The 6360-nt window shown below is 36.2% G+C and overlaps 1 long non-coding RNA gene across 1 annotated transcript; it reads left to right on the top strand.

The window, feature by feature from the left end:
* Positions 1–993: 993 nt before the first annotated feature.
* Positions 994–6143, top strand: LOC122308847. The gene is made up of 4 exons (XR_006242257.1): positions 994–1202; positions 1353–1434; positions 4593–4658; positions 4814–6143. It is a non-coding gene; the product is annotated as an uncharacterized LOC122308847 (long non-coding RNA).
* Positions 6144–6360: the final 217 nt, after the last annotated feature.

Genomic DNA, 6360 nt, shown 5'->3' with positions numbered 1-6360 from the left:
TAGTCCCATTTTCTGGATAAACAAGATTCTAATCATGCACAAGGCTACAAGATTCTAATTATGAACAAGTCTCATCATTGCTCATCATTGCCAACTTTAATCCTGTTGAACTCCTATGCCTAATATCTAATTAGGCAGCAGGATCCAACTTTAATCCTGCTGCCTAATCCTTTTGTTCCAATCTTTCTAGTCATCTACTATCTAAAGATTGTAGGTTTCACACTCTAGCCTCAAGAAGAAAGGCTTTCTCCAGTCCACTAAGAACACGGTAGAGCTACCCGTAAAGGAGCACATAAATTCCAATTACTAATATCTGTGGATTTGTAAAACAAATAACAAGTTAACCACAAAATATTATATAAAAACAGTTGATAAGAATCTTGTACTGACTTCTCAAAAGCCATGTCCAATTTCTCACATAGAATTGAAAATCAAGGTTAAATATTAACCAACAACAGTGCACAACCTGAATGCACAGAAAACAGTCAGTGAATTGAAAAACAATTAGATTCTGAAACAGTCATTAACTTCGGCCACTCCAATTTCTGAATGCACAATAGATATGTACAAAAAAACAGTCAAGAGCCTGAAAATGCAAAACAGTCACCTTTCACTAATCGGGACAACCATTTTACTAAAAAAAAGCATTACGAAACCATTATGAATGACACATTCATCATCAAAGCCTCATTATATATGTGATTATTTGGTGTCGCTTGAATTCATTTGAATACCTTGCTGAAAAAATAAAAAAATAAATAAACAGGGCATTGATAAGGATAAAGTTCAATCTATAATAACTGATATTAAAACTACGTAACTTACCAAAGATATCGTAGTTTGGTGGTTGACGTGGTTCTCTGTTTTTCACGTTGTTCTGCAGCAGTTACCTTCTACACTTAAGTTTAAATTCTTGTAAATCGTATCCTTTGTAACAACTTTAATTATATATATGAATACGAATGCATACGTCTCTGGTAAGCAATTCAAGAGTTAGTTATTAAAACTTTGTTTCTTACTTGAATTGTAGATTCAGGGGAATGGTATGTAGTTCGTTCAATCAACGCCTGAATTTTGGAGAGTAGAAAGTTTTAGTTTATTTAAGATGAACAAGATTGGAAGAGAGAGAAGCCATATATTTGGAATCCCCGCCCCTCATTTCCATAGCCAATTAATCAACTGGCATGCCAATTGATCATTAGGTGAATTTCTAAGGGAGGGAAGAAAATTGCTAACTGATTATTATTCGAGACTTTACAACTAGATAAAGAAAGAGGTCAAGCAATCCCATTTTAGATTCTTCAGTCATAGTCAGTTGGCTCCATTGAATTTGTTCATATTCCCTTTTACAGTGGGATATTTGGCTGCTCCTGGATAATTGTGGCGGAACCCATACTTAACCACTTATTTTGAAAGATGCAAATGCAATGATAGGTATTGAACTGAATAACTAGAGCTTTCTTGTAATAATGATTGGTCATATTTTTCCCCATGAATCTGTACTAGAAACTTATCTGCTGCCAAGCTCTTCTTTAGTTACTTAAGTTATGCTAAAATGTAGAATTGTATTACATCTTGGAAGGGGAGGGCTTTTCATCCACCATCAGTGGCTATTATATGTGCTGCAAACATTTTGTCTCTTTACTGGTATACGTAATGCTGTCGTGATTGGTACATTGAATGTTGTGGATTTTCCTTCTTTCTCTCTCACCACTCGGCATTCCCTCCTATAAATGTTACATGATGAGATCTCTTTGATTATTATCAATGGTTATATGGCTGAATGTTATTTCCCTGCTTAATGAACTAAACTCCTAAATTTGTTTTTCCTTTGTTGATTATTGTTGTAGAGTCTGAGTTTGGTTCTCATCCTATTGTGGAATAATGGATATAAGTACAATGAACCCTGGACAACTGACTCTCTTTGGATCTGCATTTTGTGTGATGCTTACAATGCACTTCACAATACAGTTATTGTCGCAACATCTCTTTTACTAGAAGAACCCAAAGGAGCATAAGGCTATTATAATTATAAGTTATCCTTATGGCTCCCATATATGCAATTGACTCATTTTGTGGGTTTGTTAGATATCCAGGGAAGCAAAGCGTTCTTGGTTGAAGAAGGAAAAGCGAAAATTATTTTGTTTGTACTAGGTTATCCCAATTGTAATAGTTTTGGCTTGGTTCGGATAAATTATATGTAAATTTACACGTTGTATGGAGTAAAGTGTTTTTAAAGAGATTAATTGTAATTGTACTCCCCTTATGTTTTGGTTATGATGTACAAAATGGGTATATGTAGGTACATTAAATTAACCTATATAATGAAAAGTTGAGTTAACAAACAACTTGAGCACATGGTTTGATCTCCTGAAATCTGAAGCCACTCAAATTATAATTTATAATTGATCTACACACTTGGTAGTGGAGTTGTGGATCTTAATCTACATGGCTCTTGTGGGTCTTCTTGCAGCTGATTTTATACGTCAAATTCTTAATAACACAACAGACAACATATAAAATGCAGCACTAACAACAATATAAGGTCTTGAGTATTGAAAGGTGAGAACTTCCATAGAAAGCTTAACAACTTTGATTGGTTCAAACTTAAAGCTTTGAATACAGCTACTGGCCATTGTATACTAAAACATTTCTTAGACAATAAAGCAAGGATGCAAAGGAAATTGAGCCTTTTCATCCCCGTTGTAGATTAATTAGTACCACAAAAATCTGGCCATGAAGGTGAAGCACCAGAAACATGTCCAGATTTTCCGTCATGATGATCATGAAGGAAACAGCCATATGGAGACAAATATCACCAAAAAAGTTGCCAAATTTCCTCATCATTTTCACACGAAATTAACGTACAATATTCATCTACATAATAGAAAATCATGGTCTTCTCTCTCTCAATGTATACAGAGATCAGTGCATGCTTAGCAAACACATAGGGTGCTAAAGTTACATGAACTAAATATGTAGCAAATGAAAATCAACATCCTATCTTTGCTTCCAATCTTGTCAATTTTAGTCAATCTGAAGTTTGCACCACAAAGCCATTCAAAATACAGGGTGGAATGTTTACCAAAGTTCAAGACCATACCTGAAAAATGGCAGAAACAGATAGATCAGATATTGAAACTCATAATGAGAAAAATCTATCTAATGATAAAGGGAGACGCTTGTGGCCGGTCGGGTGTGATATTAATTTTTACACCAACGAATGGGGTGCTGTCACATATTGGTTTCAGTGGATGAGAAAATAGGCCTGCATGTATCTGACCACATTTTTTTCTATTCTCATTTCCACTTCTATCCAACGCTTCGGCTTCTCTCTCTCTCTCTCTCTCTGTGTAAAATAAAGCACTGTGTTCTACTGCTCCCACCCCCATCACGACCTGCTCCCCTCGTCGGGGTTCAAGTACGAAATCCGGTGATTTTTACCAATTTCTATGTGAATTCTGTTCCAGACACCCATCAGGCTCTCTTCCTTTTGCTGAAGAAGCAGGGGTTGAGCTCTGCATAACGGCTCCGATTCCAGCAATGGGTTGGGTTGAAAGCGTGGTGGTAGGCATTAGTGTCAGGGTCCGATGGGGGTGAGCTAGTGTTTGGGAAAGGCCTACTCGAATTTCTTGGATTTCTTTAAAGATGTTTGGGATGATGGGATTCTGAGAGGCCTTCTTAACTGGCATGGAAGCAAATTAAAAGAAGGGGAAGAACTCTTGCATCTGGACGTGAACTAGAGAGATATAAGGAAAAGTATGAGAACAATGGCTACTCCTATGTATATACCAAGCACAACCCACAAATGAAGACCAAAAAAAGACGTACACTTTGAGAGTTAATCGTTGAAAAATAGATAGCTAATCATGGTTCCTCTGGTTCTTCTCACTCCTCTTTAACTTACTATCAAATCGGTTACTTTTGAAAGACAACCATAGAAATGAAGCAGAAGCATAAGGACAAAGAAGGGGGACAAAGTGAGTGTGTCATGGTATTAAATGAGTCAAATTGGAAAAATGGACTGCACAATGCACAAGTGAGGGGTTTGGAAGCTCCCGCAGAGAAGCTGGCATGATGGGATTTCTAGAATACATAAACTCCCACTAATATATATATATATATTAGTGGGAGAGAAAGGAGCGCAATCAACATGAGAAAGAGCAGAGGCCACGAGAAAGAGAAGAGAGAGAGGGAAAGGGGAGAGGAGAGAAAGAAGAGAATCGGGAGGGGAGAGAAGAATTGGGATACAGGAGGGGCGCTGGGTAGAGTAGAGAAAGGGCAAGGGAAATCATAGCCTGCTGTAAGACCCATTATAAGATAAATAAATCTCATATTTGTTAAGACCCATTATAAGATAAATAAATCTCATATTTGTTAAGATTCTATTGGATAGTGTAAATAAATGTATTACACCCGACCGGCTATGAGGTTTTCCCAATGATAAAGTAGAAAAGGAACACAAAAAGGAAAAGCACTTATTGCTAGCTACTTTATTCCTTTTTTTTTTTTTTTTTTTAACGGATTCTCTTTTAGCCATCAAAAGATCATAGAGATGACTTTAGGTGTTGTGATGTGTTTTCCTTTTGCAGACTGACATTGCTTCTGTTTTGTTAGAAGCCATTGGCTAAATCAGATTTTTTCTAGGTCAAATTGAGGTGATGTTCCTTGTATATATTATGCTCTGCAAGAGACTTGTAATCCAAAAAAGCATGCAGTTATCAGTTCAAATATTCATGCTTTTTTCTAAACATTCTTTAGTCATGGAAGTACTCATAAATAATTTTATTCTTTTTTCTCCCCCTGAATGCAGGCCCTCAGTTCCCCTTACTTTGATAACACATCAAACAACCGGCACAACCAGCAGTGTGTAAGTACCCATGTTTCTTGAAGCATAATCTCTAGATCTATAAATGATGAGAAAAATTGTTCTAGAAATATGGAGAAAGAAACTGCATATTACCTGAAGACCCTGGACAGGTATGCTTTATTGGATCTCTCACCTCTTTAAATGCAAGTAGAGGAGGCTTTGCCATTGGAAAGCATCTTATGAACTTAAATATTCATAAAGAAAAGCATTGAAACAACAAGGTTCTCAGCTTTATAAAACAAAAATATTCATAAAAAAAAGCATGCTCCACTTCTTCACTAACCTGTTCAGTGGCATACATAAGAAACATCAAAAGCATTACACCTCAATATAGGACAATTTCACTATCAAGCATGTCAGCCAACTGGCACAGACACTTCTTCTAAGAAGTTGTGACTGTCTGTTTAACAAGACAACACAACCAAAAATCTTTTGAGTATGAATTTCAAAGATTCACGGTAAAACCCTGCCTTAATAATTGTGATAATTTATTTTATGCGGCTTATGGACCAAATAATTCCCTCACCAACCATCTTACCTCATTCATTCAATTCTGTACTTTTAATTATTTTGGACAAGATTATGGAGTGTTGTTCAAAGGCCAAAATAAAGAAATATGGTGCTTCCCTACTCAAATAGTGCAATAAAAGTTTGAGACCTGCTACATAACCTCCCCTCCCTCGCAACCTCCGCACACTGCGTCCCAACCCCTCCCCAGCGTTCTCTTCTGTACAGATTCATCACACAGGCCGCGGTGTTTCTTCTCACTGCTTGTCTTCCAAATGGAACCGTCCGGGACTGCCGATATTGGTCTTTTATGACCGAAGGGTTTATGGTTTTCTCTCCATTCCATTTTCGTTTCCCAACATTCCATATATTGTGTGTTTTTGTGTTTATTGAATCTGCAGCTTTGTGTTTTTTGGATCTGTGTTATTTTGTATTATAATGGTTGCTGATTTTGGGTGAGAAACTGTCATTGTTAGATATGTGTTTTTTGAGTCTTTCTTCTTCCCCTGAATAATCTCATTCACTGTGTATAGCTTTATTTCACAGCACATAAACTAGAACTTGTGTTGTGCAAAATTACCGTGGTACTCTACCAACATAGAGTTCATAGCCAGATAAGATGCATTATTGGCACTCTTTCCGTGCAAATTTCTTGACTTTAGCTTTCAACCTTTGGATTAAAAACTAATTTTAATGCATTAGCAGCTAATCTTAAAACAACAAGACTTTGCTCAAAGAATATATATATATATATATATATGTGTGTGTGTGTGTGTGTGTGTGTGTGGGGCAAGATATTGCTCAGAAAAATAATTAAATAAAAAGCATGAATTCTTATAAAATTGTCACCAAGGAACATGATTATTTTCATTTTCATTTTGCTTGAAATTGCGGATGTTATTCAACGCTTAGCAAGGGAGATGAATTATATCATGTAGTGTAAAATAGAGAGCATTTTATAATTCTATAGTTAAAATTCATGG

The sequence above is a fragment of the Carya illinoinensis genome, chromosome 5, assembly GCF_018687715.1.
Source record: "Carya illinoinensis cultivar Pawnee chromosome 5, C.illinoinensisPawnee_v1, whole genome shotgun sequence".
NCBI classification, from domain to species: domain Eukaryota; kingdom Viridiplantae; phylum Streptophyta; class Magnoliopsida; order Fagales; family Juglandaceae; genus Carya; species Carya illinoinensis.
The sequence above is the reverse complement of the archived record's forward strand: the minus strand, read 5'-3'. Positions and strand labels throughout refer to the sequence as shown.